Source organism: Mesoplodon mirus, assembly GCF_964341445.2.
Source record: "Mesoplodon mirus genome assembly, chromosome: 20".
NCBI classification, from domain to species: Eukaryota; Metazoa; Chordata; class Mammalia; order Artiodactyla; family Ziphiidae; genus Mesoplodon; species Mesoplodon mirus.
In genome coordinates, this window is record NC_138996.1 from 431036 (window position 1) to 454764 (window position 23729).

Sequence of the window (23729 nt, forward strand, 5' to 3'; positions counted from 1 at the left end):
ACCACACAAGAAACTGGGAGAGTGGGACAACTTTCCATGTCCCGTACGAGTGGAATTCTGAAGGGTACACACGCGAACTAATGAACGTCTGCTACCAGCCTCCGGCTAAGGAGGGAATTGCAGCCGTCAGAGGCCTCTTCCCTAATGAAGCGTCTCCGTCCGCCGGCGTGATGACGTCATCTGGACGGGCCGTGGCGCATGCGCAGTAGAAAGAGGCGCACGAGCCGCGTGGGCTTGTGCCTGGGCGTTTGTGGCTCTGGGCCGTGTGCTGGCACCAGGGCCGCCGGGTTGGCGACTTTGGCACTCTTGGCGTTGGGTGGTTGGCATGTTGGGGGTGACATGAGCCAGTGGCATCATGCCCGTGTGCACTGGGGTCAGCGTCGCGGCTTTTCCGGACGTTGGTCGGCCAGGAGGAAGGGCGGAAAGCACATCCCGGAAAGGTAATATGCCTCGGCCCCTGGGCGTTGCCGGTGGAGCTCAGAGCCCCTGGGCCTGGGCTTCGTGTCTTGTGCTGTCTGCTGTCACTGTTGCCCCCGGCCGCTGCCCCGTCCGCGCTGTGCTATAGAGGGTATTGGTCGTCTCGCGGCTGAGTTCACAGTGGTTGAAAGGGACAGTGTGAGATGTTCTGATTTGCCCCCACCGTTTTAAAAGGGAGGCTCTGGCCATTTCTCCTCGGGTAAAATGCAGAGGGACTGCTTTTTAAGATGGGACTGTGAGTGTTGTGGACACTCCTTAATTACCAAAATGGAGTCCCCTTCTATTCCTCAAGCTGTGTTGTTTTGGCAGAGAAAATGTGAGTAAGTGGAACTGCAACTAAGTTGAGTGAAAAAACGCACGGGTACTGCCGGATTTTCCATCGAAACAGTTGATTTGTGGTGTCTCTAGGAATTATAAAGGCCATACTGTTGCTTGCTAACCGGTGTCATTTGAGAGATCTACCTCTGTGCGTTCAAATGATTGATTTTGGACTTGGCTCATGTGTGCAGTAAACCCTTTAATTCCCTAAGACCTTCCTTTCCTCCATCTCATAGCCCATTAAGCCCGCTTCAGTTTATCTCCTGAGTTTCTTTTGAATCTGTCAACTCTTCCTCAACATGCTAATACTGAACTTGCCTGTCTGTTGCAATTAGGTCCTAACTCGTGTCCATATTTCTTGTTTCCTTCCAATCCATTCTTCACACAAGAAACCTTAAAAGCAAGTTGGAACATTGCTCATAGTCAGCGCTCAAAACCATTGTTTTGAGAATAGAAAACACACCGTTGGCCTTTAAGACTCTTCTTGGTCTAGAATCCTCTCTGCTTCTCTAGCCCCATCTTGTGCCACTATTGCCCCCACTTTCTTTGCTTCAGATACACTGAATTAACCTTAGTTCTCACTCATCTTACAGAAATCAGTTCAGATATTATTGTTCACTGTGATTCCTAGCATTACGAATTTTATCATCAGGTTTTGTATGAGGACTAAAACACAACTGTGAAGTGGAAGAATTGAGTTCAAACACTTTCAGTCAACATGCATGTATTAATGATACCATTGTAGTCAACACCGGGCTAGGTTGTATCAGGGATACAGAAGGTCTGGCCATCTCTGGGTTTAGATATCCCTTATTTGTGGAGACCTTTGCATTGTTTTGTTGCTTTTTATCTGTTTTCAAGATGGGGAAACAGGAACAAGGGTAGTATAGCTTATTACAAGGTGGGGTTGAATAAGTGGAGCAGCAAATTGCAAAGCAGAAAGAAGAGGGACCTACTATAGAGGGATATGCTTTCCATTTGCAGGGCACATTCATCCTATGCAGGGAAACAGCCTAACATAAAATTTGCCTAACAAAAATATATTAATAGTTGGAAGGACTATCTCCCAGTTGGACAGCGGATGCCTGGGACTCGTTTCATTGCTTTCAAAGTTCCTTTAAAAAAGGTAAGCAAAAGTTATTACCGTATTCTTCCAGAAATCTGAATTCACCATATAGAGCCCTGGCTCTCAACACCGTCATACTCCATTTTGCCTTTTTATAGAAAATACTTTTTAATACCTCCTTTACTATCCAGAAATGGAATTTATAGATAAATACAACCTACTATTGTACTTAATTAAAAAAAAATCCCAACGGAATGCCCTAACTATAAATAAAGAATAAAGTAATGATTAAGACAGCAATATGTATCTCAGTATGTAAATGTTTGGGTATGACTATACTAGAAATAAAGAAATAGTCAGTTACTTGTACCATGAATGCAATAAAGTATGGACTTCGATTGATAATGGTGTGTCAGTGTTGGTTCATGAATTCTCACCAATGAAGCACACTGGTATGGCATGTTGATAATGGGGAAGGCTGTGTGGGTGAAGGAGAGAGGGTATAAGTGGGAACTGTGTACTTTTCGCTCAGTTTTGCTGTGAATGTCAAACTGCTCTAAAACTAGTTTAAAAAGAAAGTGTGTTGCTGGCACTTGAATAACCAAACAGATCAATGGAACAGAGTACATAAATAAGCCAAATACATAAAAGAATATTTAGCAGTGAAAGCCATCCTTCATATAGGTAGATGTTCAAGAAGTATTTATTTATGTGTCTATTTACAGGCACTCTGCTTGGAGCTGGCAATCCAGTGGTAGGCAAAATTGATGTGGTCCCTGCCTTCTGGGAATTTACAGCCCAGTTAGGACACCAACATGAAATAAACACACATAGAAATAAATATATAGAAGTGAGCTTATTTTCTTCTGTCTAATCTGTCTGGAAGAAAGGATTATAATATCACTTGTAAATTCCAGAGGAGGAAACATTACTTTGAGTCTCATATGTTAGCATCACAGGGTTTGAATAAATGGATAATATAGTAAAGGATTTTAGACACATGTTCCTTCTTATTTTATTCTTTCTGACAGAGTTTTGAAAAGAATCTTGCTCTAGAAGAATGTTTTTCCCCCTTGCATCTTTTTTAAGGAAATCCAAGAACAGAATGAAGAACTCGGGCTGATAATTGACCTAACGTACACGCGCCGCTCTTCTAAGCCCGAGGTAAATGGAACCCGTAGTTGAAAACGACCTTCTTTCTGATACTGTCATAATTCATAGAAATTCAGTAGTTATCATCTTATGCTAAGGTGAATCCTGGCCTTCTTTTCATGGGTTCAGAAAGGGAAGCTAGTGGTTTCCTTAAATACACATTTGTAATTGCTGTTTCAAAATGAGATGAAAGATATAAATTGAACTATAGTATTTGGCAGTAGGCTGTAGATATGCTGAAGAAATTCTATAAGCTTCCATGTTCTATGTTTTGAAAACGAAGTAAACTTTTAGCAAGAATATTAGTAGCCTAAAAGGAAAGAAAGGTATGTCCATTATGTCTTTAGCAATTATTTGCAGCAGTTGCCGGAGCATGTTTAAGCATCAGGGTAAAAGACAATTGTTCTCAAAGTTTTATGCTTTCTTTTCCTAATACTTTCTGAGAGAGTACAGAAACCCATATATTCTCTTGGCCCATGTAGGACATACCAGTGCAAAAGAATTATCCTTCTTCTGACCTGTTCCATGGCCTTGGGAGACAGTAACACCTAAAGTTTGTTAATATTTGTATAGCCATTTAGAAAGTTCTTTCATATCCATTGACTTAGTTAATCCTTACAACAATCCTTTGCTGTTGAAGTGGAAGTAGTACTGAGATCTCCTTCTGAGTGCTTACTCTGCACTAAGCTCAGAGGATAGACAACTACAGTTACTAATTTTACAGACGATGAAACTGAGTCTCGGACAAGGAAGAACTGAAATTTCAACTCAGTTATTCCTCTTTTTTTTTTACTGTGGTAAAATATACATAAATCATATTTATTTTAACCATTTATAAATATGCTGTTCAGTGGCATTAAATACAGTCACAGTGTTGTGTAACTATCACCACTGTCTATAACCCAAACTTGTTCATCATCCTCAACAAAAACTCTGTAACCGTCCAACAGTTACAACCCCATGTTCCCTCCCACCAGCCCTTAGTAACCTCTATTCTATTTCCTGTGTCTATGAATTTGCCTCTTCTAGGTACCTCGTGTAAGTGGAATCTACAATATTGATCCTTCTATGTCTGGCTTATTTCACTAAGCCTAGTGTTTTCAAGGTTCATCCATGTTATAGCATGTAACACAGTGCCATTCCTTTTTTGCCTTAATAAATCCCACTGTGTGTATATACCGTATTTCGTTATTCATCGGTTGATTGACACTTGGGTTGTTTCCACCTTGTAGCTATTGTGGATCATGCTGCTGTGATCATTGGTGTTCAAATATTTGTTCCAATCCCTGCTTTCAGTCCTTTTAGCTGTGCCGTGTAGGTAGTAGCAGAGTTGTTGGATCGTATGGTACCTCTACGTTTAACATTTGAGAAACTGCCAAAGGGTTGTCTACAGTGTCGTCTTGTTTTTAAACAATTATCAGAAATTTTAAACATATACAAAAGTATACAAAATACTGTAAATTTTCCCTGTATACCCGTGAACTCATCCAGCTTTAATATTTACCAACTGATGGCTGTCATGTTTTATCTATACCCCCACCTGTTTCACCCCATTCCATGTTATCTTGAAGCAGCTCCGAGACAACATGTAATTATACCTATACATTAAAAAAAAAATTTATTTATTTATTTATTTATTTACTTATTTATTTATTTATCTATCTTTGGGCTGTGTTCGGTCTTGGTTTCTGTGCGAGGGCTTTCTGTAGTTGTGGCAAGCGGGGACCCCTCTTCATCACGGTGCGTGGGCCTCTCACTATCGCGGCCTATCTTGCTGTGGAGCACAGGCTCCGGATGCGCAGGCTCAGTAGTTGTGGCTCACGGACCTAGTTGCTCCGCGGCATGTGGGATCTTCCCAGACCAGGGCCCGAACCCTTGTCCCCTGCATTGGTAGGCAGATTCTCAACCACTGTGCTACCAGGGAAGGCCCACCTATACATATTTGGTATGTATATTTAAAATATAGGACTTTTATTCCTTAATATCATTTTTTAATAGTAAATACCCAGTGAGTGCTCAAATTTGCAGTTGTCTCCTAAATGTCATAAAAAAATTGTTTTTAAGAATTTTGAATTAGATCCAAATAAGGTGCACACTTTGCCGTTGATTGTTAGGTCTCTGAAGTCTTATTTAATCTATAAGTTCTCCCTCCATGTCTTTCTCACTTTTTTTTCCTCCTTGAATTTTATTTTTAAAGAAAGCAGGTAATTTGTCCCATGTAGATTTTGATGGTTACATTCCATGTGTTGCTAACCTATTCTTCAGTCCTTTTATTTCCTGTAAATTGGTAGTTGATCAGAATGAAGCTTGCATGTTTTGTTTTGGCAAGACAGTTTCATAGGTGATGATGTGTTGTTCCGTGGAGACTTATAGTTTTCTATTTCTGTGATATTAGCAGTCACTGATGATTCATACCTACATCCATTAATTCAGTTGAGGCTTCCAAAAATGGTGGGGGCTTCCCTGGTGGGACAGTGGCTGAGAGTCCTCTTGCCAATGCAAGGGACACAGGTTCGTGCCCCAGTCCGGGAAGATCCCACATGCCGCAGAGTGCCTGAGCCCATGAGCCTTGGCTGCTGGGCCTGCGTGTCCGGAGCCTGTGTTCCACAATGGGAGAGGCCACAACAGTGAGAGGCCCACGTATCTGAAAATTAAATAAATAAATAAATAAAATGGTGAATTCTGTTTTTCTTTTTTTCACTTATTAGCTGGGTATATTTCTATAAGGAGAAGATTCCCCTCATCAACTATTTGTTTGCCCAGTTGGAGAGGCATGATTCTCTTCTTTGATTTAACAGTTTTCAAAATAATGAGTTGATGGACAAATATCCTCCAGTGGTGACCAATTTTTTAAATTTATTTATTCATGTCACTGTGGACTCCGCTACAGTTACTATTCTAACTGAGGCCCTATGTTTGACCAGTTGGAGCTTTCAGTGACTCCTGAGTCCTTTTGACATGACATCAGTTATTTCTAGACTTTTTCAGTAGTCAGAGCTAGGCAATATGTATGTTTGTTGCTAATATTTCTAAAATGTGTCGTAGGTTCATACTGCTACTTTCCATTTAAATTCAGAACTAGAGAATTTTCACTTATCCTTTTCTGTCTTCTGTTGATAGTCTACTTTCTCCCACCCCAAGAATACCAGTTCTCAACACTGCCTGAAATTTGCTCTATTTCCTAATTCGAATCCAAGTTCTTCTGAATCTATTCTACTATTCTACTTAGATCACAGCCTCTGTATGGCCCCTGAAATGTAAGATAGAACATAAATGTAGGTAGAACTGTTTATATCATTCTGAGTTACATGTGCATTCATTCACATAGATTTGCTTTTCGTTTTTCATGCCTAGTAACTGTCCATTCTGCAGTTTTAATGAAAATCAAGTGATACTTACTGGTTAAAGCAGCTTTGGAGAAAATGGCTCTTATCAGAATGACTGACATACTAAGTTTAATGTCCTCTGTTGGTTTATATTCCGCCTTCTCTAATTAATTTTTTATTCTTTCCCTACAAAGGAAATAATACATATTTTCATGGTTTTGCCTTATAGGACTTAGCAGAAACTATTCCTTATTTAAACATTTGTACAATTGGGCATCCGGTGCCAGATGATGACACTATTATTAGATTTCAATGTGCTGTTAGTGGATATCTGAAAGAAAATAAAGATAATGGCGAGTTCTTTTTGTTTTGTTTTTTTTCCCTTTACCTGAACTTTGGTATGCATTTTGAGTGGGGTTGGGATTTTTAACATTTTTAATAGTTGTGACATTAGGCCTGTTGTGTTTGGTAACATGAAGGTGGAAATGTCAGATGGTGCTAATACAGTTTGGTGTTTTTCCTGTTTATGGTCACAAACAATTTAGTTTAGTTTGGAAAGTGATTTTTGTGAGAAATATGAACTGAACTAGCTTACTTATCTCTTTTTTAAACATTTGAATGGAAAAGACATAAAAAAATAAAAATGTTCTTTTGTCCTATTTATTGGTTGAGAGGTGGAAGAAAAGGTTAAGACTCTCAGGTTCTTAGCGTATATAAAAGAGAAAACATAAAGCAAAAGTTCGGAGTGGGACAGATCCCTAGAAGCCAAACAAAGCAGAGTGGACCAGAAGAGTGGCTTCCTCATCGTATGTGTTTAAGATATTTTTGCTGCTTTTATACTTTGGGTGCAGGTGAGGAAGAACGCTACGACCTCTTATTCTTATCTTGACAGACAGGAAGAACTTAAAAGGCTGGTGTTTTCTTGTTTCTGCTTTAAGATGTACTCTCTTGATACTAGGTCTTAATAGCGTCCTTGCCTTTTTCTACCATCTAACTGTCAGAAGGAACATGGTATTTGCCATGTTTTAAGACTGAGGTATCTTTTGTCTTTGGATCACCATTGACCCACAAGAGAAAGTGTTCGTTTTTTCCTTTCTAAATTTAGCCTGAGGAGTGTTCACTTTATTAAATAAACCTAACAGACAGTACATATTCCATATATATAAAAAATGATAAACACATATACATAAAACAGGGAGTAGCGAGAAGGAATAGAGATAGAGGTGGGAAGATAGTGGATAGGAGGTGAGAAAGAGAGGGAGAGACTGGAATTTCAAGATAAATTTTCATTCTATAAGCTGGTTGCTTAATGCAGGTCCTAGCTCTTAAATATCTTAAGCCCTATTCACAGATCTTCCCTGTACTTTAGCTTTTAAACTTGAGAGACTTGGCCTTGCCTGTGATATCCAGGGTGTCTAGAAAGGAGGCAAATTTTCTGATTTGTGTAAACCGTAGTCACAGAAATGTGGCCTCTTAAGATGTTAGGGTGCAGCTGCCGGCCTCCTCACTTCCTCCAGGCTCCTTTGTGTGTGTTCTGTGTGATCCGCGTGGGCTAGAAGATCCTTACAAGTGCATGAGAGCACGTTTGTCAACCTTGATTGTTCACATGTTATACCAAGTGTAGTCCATTGCATATGCTGACTCCTCTGTGGGTCTTCTGCATGCAGTGGGCTAACTTCACCATGCTCTCTGCCACTGCAGTCTCAGGACCTTAGTTATGATCCATTGGTGGCTTCCTCTGCTATAAGCCCCTCCCACAGATGGCAGGCTCACTGATAATGAGGAGGAGACGATACTATCCACTCCCTAGAATTCGAAGAGACTCCGAAAATAAATTGTTTTAGTAAACACTGAGAGCCTTATAGGTTTGTTGTTCGGGCACGGGGATACAGAGGTGACTAGAAGTCTTTGTTCAGTAGCAACTTAGAGTTATGTAGGAAGATAACCATGTAGTGACTCTAAGTGGGTTAATTATCATAAAAGAATCAAGTGCAGCAGGAATATAGAGGAGAAACTGAGGAAGGCCTGACTGAGGAGACAGCATTTGAGCTGAGCTTCGTGGAAGAGGATTTTGCTGGAATGAGGAAAGGACAGCTGAGCTATTGCGAACAGGTAGCAAAGGCACAGGGCTTGAACTTGTGCTCTGGAGGGGCAGCCTCTTGTGTGACTAGAGGGTAGTGTGAAAGGGCAAGGAATTCATACATTCCTTTACACCAAATATTTATAAAACACCTTCTAAGTTGAAGGCACTGTTCGAGGCAGTAGGAACAGAACCAAGTTCTTGCCCTTCTGTACTTTACATTCTAGTGCGGGAGAGAGATGAGTAAATAAGTAAATATGTGGAATGTCAAGTGGTGGTAAATGCTTTGGAGAATAGAAAAACAAGAAGAAGAGGTGAGGGAATGTGGTAGGTGATCAGGGAAGTCCCCTCTATTACGATGTCGATTGAGCAGAGCCTTGAAGTGAGAAAAGAGCCATTGGATATCAGGGAGAGTGGAGATGGTTTGGGAGGGTATGTTCTGAAGCAGAAGGAATAGTAGGTGCAAAGTCCCTGAGGCACGACGGTGCTTGGCATGTTTGAGGAATAGTACGGAGGCCAGTGTGGCTGGATAGGGGAAAGTGAGTGAGGGCAGAGCAGTGGAGAGTGGGATCAGGGAGGCTGGCAGGGGAAAGGAGGGAGGTGGATGATGTAGGTCCTTGTAATTTAGTTTGAACTTATCATTCAGTTGGAGAGACAGACTGGTATTTGTTTATAAAGAGTTCTCAATGTTGTGCTAAAAACTTGGGCTTTATTCTGTGCTAAGTTAAGATATTTAAGGAACAGAGCAATCCAGCCAAGTTTCTATTTTAGAAAGGTAACATCTTCCATGTGGAAGATCAGTTGAAATAGAAGTGATTGTTAGAATTGTAGGGCGGTAGTAATCCAGGCAGGAGATGACGAATGCCATGCACCACGTAGTCACAGACATACCTTTTGCAGAGATCAGCTACTTGTTGTTGTTTTTTATTTACTTCCTCATATAATTTTATTAAGTGCTGGTCCACGAAATACTGTGGCATAGTTGGAAAAATGTGAGACTCGATTCTAGTCTCTTTTCTGTTTGCCTGCTGTGCAGCTTAGGCTTACGTCTGAAGCCTTACTTTTTCATTGTGAAATAAGCACGGTGCTACTCACCTGAGACCTGCTCAGGCACGTAGACCCATGGCAAGTGAGGAGCAGTGAATGAGAGAAGGAATGGAGGTGCTTTGGGACCCCAAGAGCCCTTCAGAAACTGTTTGTTCTTTTTAATATTGAGCATGAAATGTGAAGGCATTCCATTTCTTTCACTCAAAAACAAATTCTATTCTTCTGATAGCCTGTTTTTTTTCCACTCCATTTTACTATAGTCAAATCAGTTCCTGATGGACATTCTCCATTCCATACAATTGCATCTGATTGGAGGCTATGCAAAAATTCCAAAACACAATGAATTTTGACTTTATAGTACTTAATTCATTATAGTATGTTTTTGCAAAAACACTCTTTTCTTCAGAGTTTTTCCTTTTCAGGATAGTGGTCGTGTTGTGGTAACTAATAAAGGCTACTCTTCAGAAAATTGTATAACTTGTTTTTAGTGTTTCTACTTTGCTTACTTAATTCCATATTCCCTTTTTATATACAGACTTATTGGTGTCCACTGTACCCCTGATTTAAACAGGACTGGCTACGTCATCTGCAGGTGAGTGGCCAACCCCAAGAGGCAGACCATGTTTAAATTGTTCTGTTTACAGTAGTAATGTAAGTTAATGTAAGCTGAATGCAAAAAATGCAGTCAGAGAAATGTATGAAGTGGAAGGCAATTTTGCCCCCTACTCAGAGGTTATGACCAGTAATAATTTAGCACATATTTTTGAGACATAAAAAATCCAGATATAAGCATATACAATGGTCCCTTGGTATCTGCAGAGGATTGTTTTTAGTACTCTCCATGGATACCAAAATCCTCGGATGCCCAAGTCCCGTAATGTAAAATGGTGTAGTATTGTCGGCCTTCCATATCTGTAGGATATGAAACCGTTGGATATACAGAACTGACTGTACATGTGATTTAATGGTATAGTATTTAGACATTCTGGTTTATAATTTAATATATGGTGGACATCTTCCTATGAAAATATTTGGAGACCTCAATCTTATGTATGTATGTATTTATTTATTTAATTTTTTTTTCCTCCAAATTTGCTTTAGGTAGTTGGATATAAATTAATGAAGAAAAACTTAAGCAAGATACATGTAAGAATTTAATAGAACCTGATACTCTGATTCTTTCAGTTTTTCTCAAACTCATCATGGGGCTTGTAAGAAAATTAACCAACATGGACACTACTACAGTTGAATGTCAGATCCTTAAGTGCTCATGACATACCAAATTCTTCAATAATGCACTTATGAAGAACCCTTCAAGAGACTTGTGTTTTGTATGTAGAAAAGTGTTGATTTCTTTGAGGAGTGAAGCATTCAGCTTTAGTGGATAAATCCTTGTTAGGCTGAGGCAATCATTATCATACCCCTCTTTGCCATAAATTGTCTTATGAATGGTCATATCAGTCTGTTTTGGCAAATGAGTAATGAGGGGAAGGCTGTTATTGTGCTTATGAGAATGATATTTTTCTCTGAAAAAAGATAAATATGCATTAGGAAAATGACCATTTGGACTCTTTTTTTGCTTCCTCCTTGTTTTGTTAGAATATGATCCTTGGTTTTACAGCAGCCATCTTGTGACCCTGAGATGATCGTATGCCAATAAGGACAAATGGTAGATTAGAAAGAACCAGCAAAGACAGAAAAGAGCACCATCAATAGTAACAACAATCACAGCAAAAGAATAATGGGACCTTAACTTGTGGAGTTCCTATAAAGTAAAAAATAAATGCTCTATGTTTATTCTTAAAAACAAGAACTATGCAAGCAAGCTTAAAACTACTTTTTTTGTGTGCCAGTGTTATAAAATGTAGCTATTAAGTAAAACCTTGACCGAGATGCCAGCAACTTCAGGAAAGAATTTGGATGGGGGAAGCAGAATGTTATCTCACTTAGAAAAACAACCACTGTCTTTATGCTAATCCTTGACACAGAATTAAAACCTATATAGGTGCTGTAACACTTTACATAAATCCTATATACTGGAGCAATAACAAGATCTAAATACAATTATATTTTTAAACCCTGGGTGAAGGCTTTCCATAAAAATAGCATCCTACTTTTCCTCCTAAATTTCTAAACTATCACGTACTTTTCCCCAACATCTGCAGCTGTTAAGGAATTTTTAGGAAACTTTCATGCATGATCTTAATTCCTAATCCCCGGCTCTTTGGGCTCAAAGACAAAAGATCAAAACCACCAAAAATGATGGTTCTCTTGAAGTCAGGTGAGAGACACTGACTCAGTTAGACTCGTAGGACAAAAGCAGTGCTGCATCAACTGTCTCCATGCAGGAGGGGCACGTAAGGGATCTCATCAGCCAGTCATCTGTACAGCCCAGGTGATCTGCATACACAGCAGAAATCAAACTGGGTTCTCGTAAGCAAAGTCCATCATACAGATCACACAGTCCCGGATCTTGGTTTAATATTTGTTTTATTTTATTGATTGATTTTTTCTTGTTTGTTTGTGCCGGGTCTTAGTTGCAGCCACTGGGCTCCTTAGTTGTGGCATGCAAACTCATAGTTGCGTCATGCGTGTGGGATCTAGTTCCATGAACAGGGAATGAAGCCAGGCCCCCTGCATTGGGAGTGTGGAGTCTTTAGCCAGTGCACCACCAGGGAAGTCCCCCGGATCCTTTCTTCTGATCCATTTCTTCCAGGGTCATAAACACCTTTAGGCTGATGCAGTGTGAGGCCTATTCTTTGAGCTATCCTATTTGGTTCCTGTCAGCTGAGTTGCTAGGGGAGCCTGGCTAGGTGTTGAATGATAGACCAAAACTGGAACTTGATCCAGATATGGCAGCAGCAGCTCCTGACCCAGCTCTGTCCCCTTGGCAAAGCTAGCCCAGTTGGACTGAGACTTGTGAGGCAGCGAGATGTCATCTGAAGTGGGGGACTTATGGCACTTCCTCATCTTCCAGGGCTTGAGTGTGTGTTCCGTGTGCTGTTTTGACAGTCTTCCAACCTCATTCTTTTTTTTTAAATTAACTAATTAATTAATTATTTAAAATTTATATTTGCATTTTAAACATTTATTTATTTTTTATGCAGCAGGTTCTTACCAGTTATCTAGTTTTTACATATTAGTGTATATATGTCAATCCCAATCTTCCAATTCATCTCACCACCACCGAACCCCGCCCTGCCCCACTTTCCCCCTTTGGTGTCCATACGTTTGTTCTCTACATCTGTGTCTGTATTTCTGCCTTGCAAACCGGTTCTTCTGTACCATTTTTCTAGATTCCACATATATGCATTAATATACAATATTTGTTTTTCTCTTTCTGACTTACTTCACTCTGTATGACAGTCTCTAGGTCCGTCCACGTCTCTACAAATGACCCAATTTCGTTCTTTTTTATCTCTGAGTAATATTCCATTGTATATACGTACCACTTCTTCTTTATCCTATTATCTGTCGATGGGCATTTAGGTTGCTTCCATGGCCTACCTATTGTGAATAGTGCTGCCTTGAACACTGGGGTACATACGTCTTTTTGAATTATGGTTTTCTCTGGGTATATGCCCAGTAGCCGGATTGCTGGATCATGTGGTAATTCTATTTTTAGTTTTAAAGGAACCTCCATACTGTTCTCCGTAGTGGCTGTATCAGTTTACAATCCTACCAGCAGTGCAAGAGGGTTCCCGTTCCTCACAACCTCTCCAGCATTTGTTCTTTGTAGATTTTCTGATGATGCCCATTCTAACCGGTGTGAGGTGATACCTCATTGTAGTTTTGATTTGCATTTCCTTAATAATTAGTGCTGTTGAGCAACTTTTCATGTGCCTCTTGGCCATCTTGGAGGCCGTCTCTATGTCTTCTTTGGAGAAATGTCTATTTAGGTCTTCTGCCCATTTTTTGATTGGGTTGTTTGATTTTTTAATAGTGAGCTGCATGTCCTATTTATATATTTTGGAGATTAATCCTTTGTTGATTCGCTTGCAAATATCTTCTCCCATTCTGAGGGTTGTCTTTTCATCTTCTTTACACTTTCCTTTGTTGTGTAAAAGCTTTTAAGTTTCATTAGGTCCCATTTGTTTACTTATTTATTTTTAATGCTGCATTGTTCCTTTGCTCACGGATGAACATATAAAAGTCAGAAGTTTTTGATATTATAAAACATGAAAGTAATGAACATTCCTGTGTGAGCACTATTCAATATATATGCTTTGTCTCAGTTTACTTCATTCAGAATGGAACTTCTGCATGATAGAGTTTATGTCCTTATGCTTTTGGTGGATGTTGCTACACTGTACCCGTTTATGGTTGTTCATGCAGGAAATACTTATTGAGCATGTGTTATGTTTAAGCACTGTGCTGGGTGCTAGCAAAAAGACTTGTGAAATTTTGTGAGTGAAGAGACTTGACCTGCGCTTTGTGAATTCTAACAGTCCAGAGAGGGAATAGATATTCAAGAATCATACTCTGCATGTAAAATACAACTCTGACAAGTGCCAAGGAGAAGAACATGGTACCATGAGATCATATTTTAGGGAGGACTTGATCTCATCATGGAGATTAGAGAAGGTTTATTTACAGATGTTTCAGCTGATATCTGAAGGATGAGTAGGAATTAACCAGATAGGGACGTTGTGGAGAGATTTCTGAGCATAAGGAACAGCAAAAGACCCTATAAGAGGAAAGCATATGCTGTGTTGGAGGAACTGGCCTGGAAGGTGGGGCTGTTGGGGGAGCATGTGATTATAATGGAGCTACAAGTGTGCGGTAGGAGCTCAATTGTTCAGGCTTATGTTTAAGGTTTCAGACTTTAAGAGTAATAGAAAACAACTGAACTTTTTTTGTTGAAGGTGAGTGTGTGGAACATACCCAACTGCACTTTCAACCTATCATTTTGCTACCGAGAGGAGAATGCACTGCAGGGAGAAAGAGTGGAAGAGAGGAAACAAGTTAGGAGACTGTTGTAGAAATTGGGGTAATGGTGGCGTGGACCAGGGTGTGGTGGTCATTTTGGTGGAAAGCTGTGCACAGATTCTAGAGGTATGTAGGCAGCTTCATTGTTAGCACTGGTGGTGGGTTGAGGATGAGGCCGAGGGAGAAATAGCCATCAGTGATGGTGAGTCCTAAGTTTCTGGCTCCGATGGTTGGTTAGACAGGGTTTTTTAGATATCATGTTCATATTTATCCTGATTTTCCTTTTGTTATTTGTTGGTTCTTGATGAGTACTCTGTCATATTAAGTCTCCTGTTTTTAGCATACAGAGCATTTTCACCCAAACTGACTGTTGCATGTTATCAGAGAACTTTTTAACATCTGCCAGTTTGGTCCTGTATTTTATTCTCTTTCATTTATTAATTAAATTGTTGTCTTATTGTAAATAATTATATTAATAGCTCTTCTAAAGTTGCGTTATCCTTGCGTCCTTGGAGTAACGCCTTTTTGTAGTCATGGTGTATATCATTCTTTAATAATTATTGATTAGATGTGCTGATATTTTCTTAGGATTTTTATATATATATTTGTAAAGCAAAATAGGACCTTTTTTGCAAAAACTTGATTTTCTTTTCTTTTTATTTACAAATGACTCGAATTTTGTTGTTTTGTAGATATTTGATTGATAGAGAAGGCATGAGGCCAGATGCTGCAATTGGATGTAAGTATAAGGCATTTCACTGCTTTTCCGTTTTTATAAAATTTGAAGTTAGAAGTGTACGGGAATTTCTCAAATTTTGGAAAAAGAGAAAAGTTTGTAATTCATTTCTTCTGACATAAGATAACCTTTTACTAAAAGTTTATAAAGGGATGTATCTGGAAATAGATATAACAGCCTTAATAATTAGTCAGTGGATTTCAGCATTTTTTTCTTTTTTAAATTTATTTAATTAATTAATTTATTTTTGATATTATATCCAGTGCACAACCAAGGAAGCCCCTTTTTCTTCCTTCCTTCCTTCCTTCTTTCCTTTTTTCCTTTCTTTAAAGCTCCAAGTCATTTAAAATACATGACTTCTTAGAAAAAAAAAATCTGCAGTTCATATAACCAAGGGGTTTATAACTTCTCCTCTAAAATTATATTCCTGGGACTTCACTGGTGTTCCAGTGGTTAAAACTCTGCCATTCCAATGCAGCAGGTGTGGGTTCAATCCCTAGTTGGGGAGCTGCAATCCCACATGCTGCACAGCCAAAGAAAATTTTTTAAAATGTTATATTCCTGTATTACTGAATTTAGTTGTTTAGATTTTTTTTTCTTTTGCTGTACGTGGGCCTGTCACTGTTGTGGCCTCTCCCGTTGTGGAGCACAGTCTCCGGACACACAGGCTCAGCAGCCATGGCTCACGGGTCCAGCCACGCCGCGGCATGTGGGATCCTCCCAGACCGGGGCCCGAACCCGTGTTCCCTGCATCGGCAGGCAGACTCTCAAGCACTGCGCCACCAGGGAAGCCCTAGATTTTCTTTAAATGTTTAGAAGATTTCCATTTATTTACCAGGAACAAACAAAACCTCATGTAAAAATAGTTTTCCAGAAACTATTTCCATCATTGTCTTCTTCCCTTTCTCCTGCAGACTGGTGTTTTCTCTTTACAAGCTCTCTGTCGTTCCATAAGAAAGCTGCTCTTCTTCTGGTTTCATAAGAGATGGTGAACAGTGGTAAATATCCAGGTTACCTAAATTTCTAGAGTACACTTCAGGGAGCGAATGATGCAGTGGGGTGTTGGGGCAGAGTGAGAGATACAGACTCTGGTGAGACTGAGAGTCATTCACAAACATTACTGGGCTGTGGTGAAGGGAGAACAAAAATAAATGAGGTTCCTGCTGGTGGACGGGAAGCCAAAACGAAGAAGAATGGTGCATAGCTGGGCAGTGTAATTGGGACCATAAGTGCTGTGTCTTCTGATAGTAATTATGAACAGAAACCAACTAATAATCACTAATAACATGTAGGTGACCAACCCTTGAGAGCTGAGGCAGAGAGAAGGAAAGATGGCATTATACCTCGTCTCTGGTTCATCGAGTTTCCCAGGCTGGGTTGTGACCAATCTTGGGTGAAATCATAACTAAATCATTTTTGCTAAGGAGATCAGCTTTCATGGGGTCCTTTCTCTGCACTCTGTCCAATGATAAAGCCCACTGGTTTATGCCTCCTGGAAAACAGTTATTTCACAAGAGTATAAGTGAAGCATTGATGAAACAGCCATGAAGACCATGTTTCCTCTTGGCCTCTCACATCCTTTTCAAAGCGCTTTAAAACCTTTTTCATTCAAAAATCAATAAAAGAAAAGGATTGGGATCAAGTCCCGTACAGAGGTAGTGTAGGAAAAAAAAAAGAGAATAAGGAGCAGAATAGCATCTCTTCAGACAATAAAATCAAGTTGGAAAAAACAGGTCCGAAAAACAGATCAAAACTGTAAGCTAGGGCCTCCCTGGTGGCGCAGTGGTTGAGAGTCCGCCTGCCGATGCAGGGGATACGGGTTCGTGCCCCGGTCTGGGAGGATCCCATATGCCGCGGAGCGGCTGGCCCCGTGAGCCATGGCCGCTGGGCCTGCGAGTCCGGAGCCTGTGCTCCGCAACGGGAGAGGCCGCAACAGTGAGAGGCCCGCATACAGCAAAAAGAAAAAAAAAAAAAAAAAAAAAAAAACTGTAAGCTATTATTTCATAGTTGGCTAAAAGATGTTAGAAAAAACAATGGAAAAGATGAAAGAACGTGTGTCGAGGAGGGAATGGGAAGTTACTTTTTAATGGCTATAGAGTCTCTGTTTGCAATGGTGAAAAAGTTCTGGAGATGGTAAATGCTGATAAATGCCACCTATGGGTGTTTGGTTTTACTTGATCTTCTTCCATGAAAGGGTTTGGAGAGATTCAGAAACTATGCTCCTGCCTCCATCTTTCTGAAGTCCTGCTCAATATTTTGACATAATTATTATTATTATTATTTGTTTTTTGCGCTACACGGGCCTCTCACTGTTGTGGCCTCTCCCGTTGCAGAGCACAGGCTCCGGACACGCAGGCTCAGTGGCCATGGCTTACAGGCCTTGCTGCTCTACGGCATGTGGGATCCTCCTGGACCGGGAAACGCACCTGTTTCCCTTGCCTCGGCAGGTGGACTCTCAACCACTGCAGCAGCAGGGAAGCTCTTGACATAGTTATTTTGAATTTGGATAGTGCTGATGGCTGCACAGCATTGTGAATGTCTTTAATGTTACTGAACTGTATACTTAAAAATGGTTGAAATACTAAATTTTGTTTTCTGTATATTTTACAATAATAAAAAAAAAACATGAACGAACAGCATAAACCAGAATGAGGTAAGATGATAGAACTCAGGACAGAATTCAAAATAAAAGAAAAAAAGTTAGAAAAGCCGACTAAATTTAAAATAATACAAGAGTGGGGACTTCCCTGGTTGTCCAGTGGTTAAGAATCAGCCTTCCAATGCAGGAGATGCAGGTTCGATCCATGGTTGAGGAACTGAGATCCCACATGCCGCAGGGCAACTAAGCCCGACACCACAACTACTTAGCCCACGTGCTGTGGAACCCAAATGCCAAAATTAGATTGCCCACGAGTCACAGGGAAGAGCCCACGCACTGCAACGAAGAGCCCACGTGCTGCAACTAATACCCGACACTGCCAAAAAGAAATAAATAAAATAAAATAATACAGGTGAATGAACATAATGGATAGTGCCTTAAGAGAAACAAACAAGACAAGGAAAAATGTTTTTTAAATCAAATAGAACATAAAAAGAATTTTAGAGAAATGGAAGGCATAAAGGATAGGCAAAAAGGAGTCAGGACAGCTCTGAAAAGAGTAATATAAGTACGTATAAGAATCTATTATACCATGAAAGTGACATATCAAATCCGTGGGACAGATGAGTCAATAAATTGTGATACATCCATGTTGAGGTATAAATAGTTCTCTGGAAGGATCCACAACATGGCAAAAGCAGATGCCTCTGAGGAGGGAAATGTGTGGCTGAGGAACATGGGGAAAAGGGTGACTTTTCATTGAATACCCCTGTGTACCTTTTCTAATGTTCTGTCATGTGAATTTCATACCTCTGAAGGTCGTCTGAGTTCAAACCCCAGTTCCCCCAGTTACTAGCTCTTAATCTTGGGCAAACTCTTCACACTCTCCAGGCCTCTTTATCTGTGAAATAAGGTCAGTAACTTAACCTGGTGCTGCCTGGCACAGAATCAACTGTCAATAAATGGGGATTATTAGTGTAAAAAACCGAAATGCCGATCAATGGGAGAATGGAAATTTTAAATGTGGTGTGTATGTGAAATATTATACAGTCGTAAAAATGAATGAGGTACTGACACATGCTACGACATGGACGAACCTATAAACATTATGTTAAGTGACAGAAGCCCCACAGAGTGGCCACATTTGTATTATTTCATGAAATGTCCAGAAAAGGCCAAACCATAGTGACAGAAGGGAAATGAATGGTTGCAGGGACTGAAGGAGGTGGCAATGAAGAGGGCCAGCTGATGGTTACAGGGGCTTCTTTTTGGAGTGATGAATACGTGATGGGTTAGATGACGGTGATGGTTGCATAGGCTTGAGAATGTACAAAATGACACTGAATTTGCAGTCTCCGAAGGTGAATTTTATGGCATGTGAATGACATCTCAAAAAATAATTTTGAAAATGAAAATTGCCAGTTTTCCCACTTTCACTATCCACTATCCACTATTCACTGCCTCCATCTCTCCCTTCTCCCCACGTCATTCCTTTTGACGCCCACCCCTGAGACTATCTGCCAACCTCACTCCCCCGAGCAGCCCCACGAGGCCTCCCAGGGAGCCCCTGAACCACTGGGCGCCTGCGTCCTGTGGCTGTTGGAGCCGTTGCCCAGTGCCCGTGTCCCACAGCTCTCACCCATGACAGTGGGCACGTCTGTAGGATTCTTCTCGAGCATTTCACTTGATGGTGATGTTTACAGAAGGTGGCACACCCCCTGGTCAATGGAGGAAGCCCCTCAAGTTAATACTTAGGCCTGTCCAGAAGTTTGATCTCGTCCACCAGTAACCTCAACATGCTGTGCTCTGAAAGCCAGGTTGGACGCCTGCAGGCACTTGCAAATACTGAGGACTTCAGAGGCATTTGGGCCTCAAATTGAGGCCTTGTACCTCCACATGCGATGTGACCTCAGCCCTTTGCTGCACCTCTCCTAAGTGAAATGGCACAGGAATACTGGCCTTGCCTGTCGTTGCCAGGCTTAACTGAATAGTGCATTAGCTGCCCTGGTGCTTAGGTGTTGAGTATATTGTGATTTGCATTCCAGGCCCTATTCGTTTCCCTCCTGATGCAGCACTTCTCTTGGCCCTGCCCCTACCGTCAGCTGCCCCTAGGATAACTCTGAGCCCTTGCCACCTCTCTGGGAGATTTCCCTATACCCCCACTATAATCACACCTGCATAAGGCAACTCAAACCTTTCAGACATGTGTCCTGAACCTCTTGTTTTCTTAAATACCTCTGTGGTGGTTGTGAGACTTAAGGCCAACCTCCCCAAGAGACTTTTTCTATTTCTTCTAGTAAACCTAGACTCACCTTCCATCATCTTCAGCTCTACTCACATTTTGTTCTTTCAACCCTGACCTCTGACCCTGCTTTTCACTTCTGCCCTTTCACCCTCACTCCTGCTTCCTTTCTTAAATCCATGAATCTCTTTTGACCTTCCTGGCCCTGGGCCACGTTCCTTCCTCTTTCCTCAGTTTTTACCCCTTTCCTCCCCGTTCCTTCATTCTCCCATCCGACTTTCAGTCCTTCCTTTCTCATGCAGACATTGATTCCAACCCCGTCAAAAACAAAACAAAACCAAAACAATTAAAGCACGCCAGAGTTATCAGCATCTCACAATTCAAAAGGTTTATTACTCATCTATTAATTCTATTACATTTACTTATTCAGTTTTATTGTTTGAAAATATATCAAAATAAATAGAGGAATTTATACCTATCTTATTTATATAAGGAAGAACAGCTGGTACCCCAGGCGGCACCAACATTCCTAGCAGCTCTTACTATAAATATCCGTAGTAGTAAGCAATTTCCATTTCTTTTTGCCTCTCAGTGAAAAACTGCAGTTTCCCCAAAGAGGTGTATTTGGCAGCATTCACACGTTCTTGTTGAGCCCGCCTCTTCATGGCCTCCCGCTCTGGTCTGTGCTCTTGTTCGATGGGCTTTGACATGACTGGCTCAGAAACGTTGGGTTCCCTCCATGGTCTTCGTTGCTTGCTGAAGTCTTGGAGTAGAAATGGGGTTTGGAGCTTGGGTGGGGAGTGGCGCTTAGTCACAGCAGGGGGAACCGGCTCCCGCTGGAGAGAAGCGCCAGATGAAGTTTTGTAGGATGCAGGCCCAGGAGCAACAGACTGAGGGACACTAGGCTGGGTATGGTCGGTCCAACCCGGATGGGTTGGGTTGGTCACAGTTGGCTGAGCTGGTTTGGCAGGACCAGGCAAAGAGGCAGGAGCTGGCTGGGATGAAGTGGCTGCAGCAGGTTGAGCTGAGTTAGTAGAGGCAGTCTGGGCACGGTCTGCCACAGTAGGCAGATGTGAGACCAGAGACTGTGGCCTCCGAGGAGCAGGTCGAGCTTGAGGCTTGTCCCAGGCAGAAAAAGGCAGAGGTATCAACTTGACCTTCCCACGAGGAGGCAAGTGATCCTGGGATGGAGATGGAAACTCTGTTTCAGCACTGCTGTCTGGTTTCTGGGTTTTGACTTGAGGTTTCTCAGGGCTCTTACCCTCACGTGGGGTACGCTGCCATGGCTGGCTAGGTGGGGGTGACTGGGGGTCTTTAGGGTTGCTTGAATTTCCCAAGACCCGACAGGAAGAGAGCCCAGTTTTCTTGTCATTCTTCTCCCCCAGTGCATGAAAAACCTTCCCAGACTCCAGCATGCACATGCCTAGGGAGGTTCGAGGCTTTTTAAAGCTCTCTTGGATAAGCTCAGTTTGGTGTTCCTTCCGCTTCATCTGGGGAATTGTTGGCTCCTCTTCTGCCTTGACTTTGTTCCCTGACTGCTTATTCTCTTCAGCCTTCTTTCTTCCCCTGGCCCTTGTGATCTTTTCCTGCCCATGGCGCTTAGTATTGCTGATCTTTCTGGATGCAGTTTTCTGAGGTTTGCCTTTAGAATGCTTGGCCGTGTTCACAGGAGCCCTGTCACTGACTGCAGCATTGCATGGAACCACTTCTCCCCCTAACAGGCACTCTGGATTCCTTGGCTGGATTTTGGCCATGGGAGCACCACTGATAGGCTCAGAGGCTTTATGTTTGTTCTTCCTGGGTTGATCAGAGGGAACCTTTAGGACACTTGGCTTTTCCTGTACCTGATTCATGTTAAGATGAATGGCTCTGGTGTCTTTGGCTTTCATCACGTCGGGACACTTGGATTGATCAAGACCTTTCAAAGAATTAAAGATATATTAGTAAAAATGCATAACAAGCAACAAAATTCAATCAATATGAATGTATAGGTAGGCAAATTATATATAGACAAGTATTTCAATTGAAACTGGTACAAAGCAGACAGCCAAATAATAAGTGTAAAAGAATTTCATTATTGTGCTCATTCATATTTTTACCCAGCAAGTAACAGGTATTAAGCCTGGTAGAAATATATATTTCAAAGAATAGAAATATATCATAAGCAGAAAGGAAGCTTAAAAAGTATCAAGAAGGTTTTTGTATTTATCCTAGAACTTAGATTATAATCATCTTCAACATCCAAGAAGATGACATCCCAAAACCTAGAAAAACCATCATCACTTGAATCCAATTAAAAAAGATTTTCAAATGTAAGAAAATCCAAAGGACTCCACAATATTGTTTTAGATAAATGCAGATTTTTTTTCCCACGCCGCGTGGCCCTGGCAGTGAAATCGTTCAGTCCTAACCACTGGACCGGCAGGGAATTCCCTCAGTGTGGAACTAGAGATGTGGGGCTTGACTTTTTCTTTTCCTTCTTAGGTAGCTAAGATCTAAAAACGAACGGTGGCTGTTGATCAATGTGCTCTCTGTGTTAGGAGGGAAAGAACTGTAAAGACGAAAAGCAACCTTGCCGTAGAACCTACATATCACACAAAGGAAATAGTCCTTCTGATTCAACTTAGAAGATATCATTTAAAATTTGTAATTGGTAATATGTCTACATAGTTTAAAAATTAGGAAGAATAAAACATTGAAAAGCAGACCCCTACATAACCACTTTGGTTCTTTGTATATAGGAAGCATCATTACTAAAACATATTTCTAAAATGTTGATATTCAAAAGTATCAAGTGCCAACTGTATTCAGAGAGGCAATAAAAGCAAAAAACACTGAGTATGACTTTTCTGATAGTCTGCCTTTCCTGGTGCTACCCTGTTCTGGGCTTACTTTCCTCCTTAGTCTGTTAAAATAAGGATTTGCTACAATCCACTTTGTTTTGCGCTGCTCTGAGCAGAATTCACTCTATGCTGTTTCTGCTTTAATTTAAAATCTTTGGTTCCCATCAACATTCCATTGCAAACTACGTTTTACTTGAGAGCTCCTCTATGCTTTCCCTCTTCATTCTTATATTTTTTCCTATCACTTGGTTCCTGTCAGTCTTGGCTGATGAAAACAATCCTAAACATCCTAAACGTTAGACTCTGGGCCTTTCTAGAGCCCAGTACTCTCCATCCTCTCTCCCTATTTTCTCCTTTCAACTAGTCGAAATATTAGTGGAGGGAGATGGAACATCTTGCTATATATATTGCTAGTTTTCTATGTCACCTGGCGTTTCTATGTTTCTGTTGAAACACTCTTGAGAAGTCTGTGATACCATTTTCTACATGGGTACCCTTTAAAGCTCAATATTAGAAAAGAAATGGATCAGAGTGATCAACCAATGTAGTATCCTAACATAACAGAGAAGGAAAAAATCATGCGTTGCGAAACAGTCAATGATTTGTCCAACGTCACACAGATAGTAAATGCCAAAGTCACAACTGAAATAAGGTCTCCAGACTTGTAGTTCAATACTTTCCCTCATTATTCCATGCTAATTTGAAACTACTACTAAATTTAGGGGCAAAATTAATCTGATGAAAAACTTTAAAAAGTTTCTTTTCTAACCTGACATGGTCAGAGAAGAGGAAACAGCACCTGCAGATAGAAGGGATGAGGAGACAACACCAGAAGATGTCTGAGTGGCTGCAGCTGAACAGTACAAATGTCACTGGACACTGGTCACTGGTCACTGGTCACTGGTCCATTGTGA

At 40.9% G+C, this 23729-nt stretch overlaps 2 pseudogenes across 2 annotated transcripts; one reads left to right on the top strand and one right to left on the bottom strand.

The window, feature by feature from the left end:
- The first annotated feature begins 339 nt into the window (after positions 1-339).
- Positions 340-17519, top strand: LOC309795914 (RNA/RNP complex-1-interacting phosphatase-like; annotated as a pseudogene). Its single transcript has 7 exons — positions 340-440; positions 1846-1921; positions 2893-3025; positions 6569-6696; positions 10002-10058; positions 15088-15134; positions 16046-17519. The product of its transcript is annotated as an RNA/RNP complex-1-interacting phosphatase-like (transcript).
- LOC309795858 (RING finger protein 11-like) lies at positions 11763-12445 on the bottom strand (annotated as a pseudogene). The gene is made up of 2 exons: positions 12157-12445; positions 11763-11938 (listed from the first exon to the last, which is right to left on the bottom strand). The product of its transcript is annotated as an RING finger protein 11-like (transcript).
- Positions 17520-23729: the final 6210 nt, after the last annotated feature.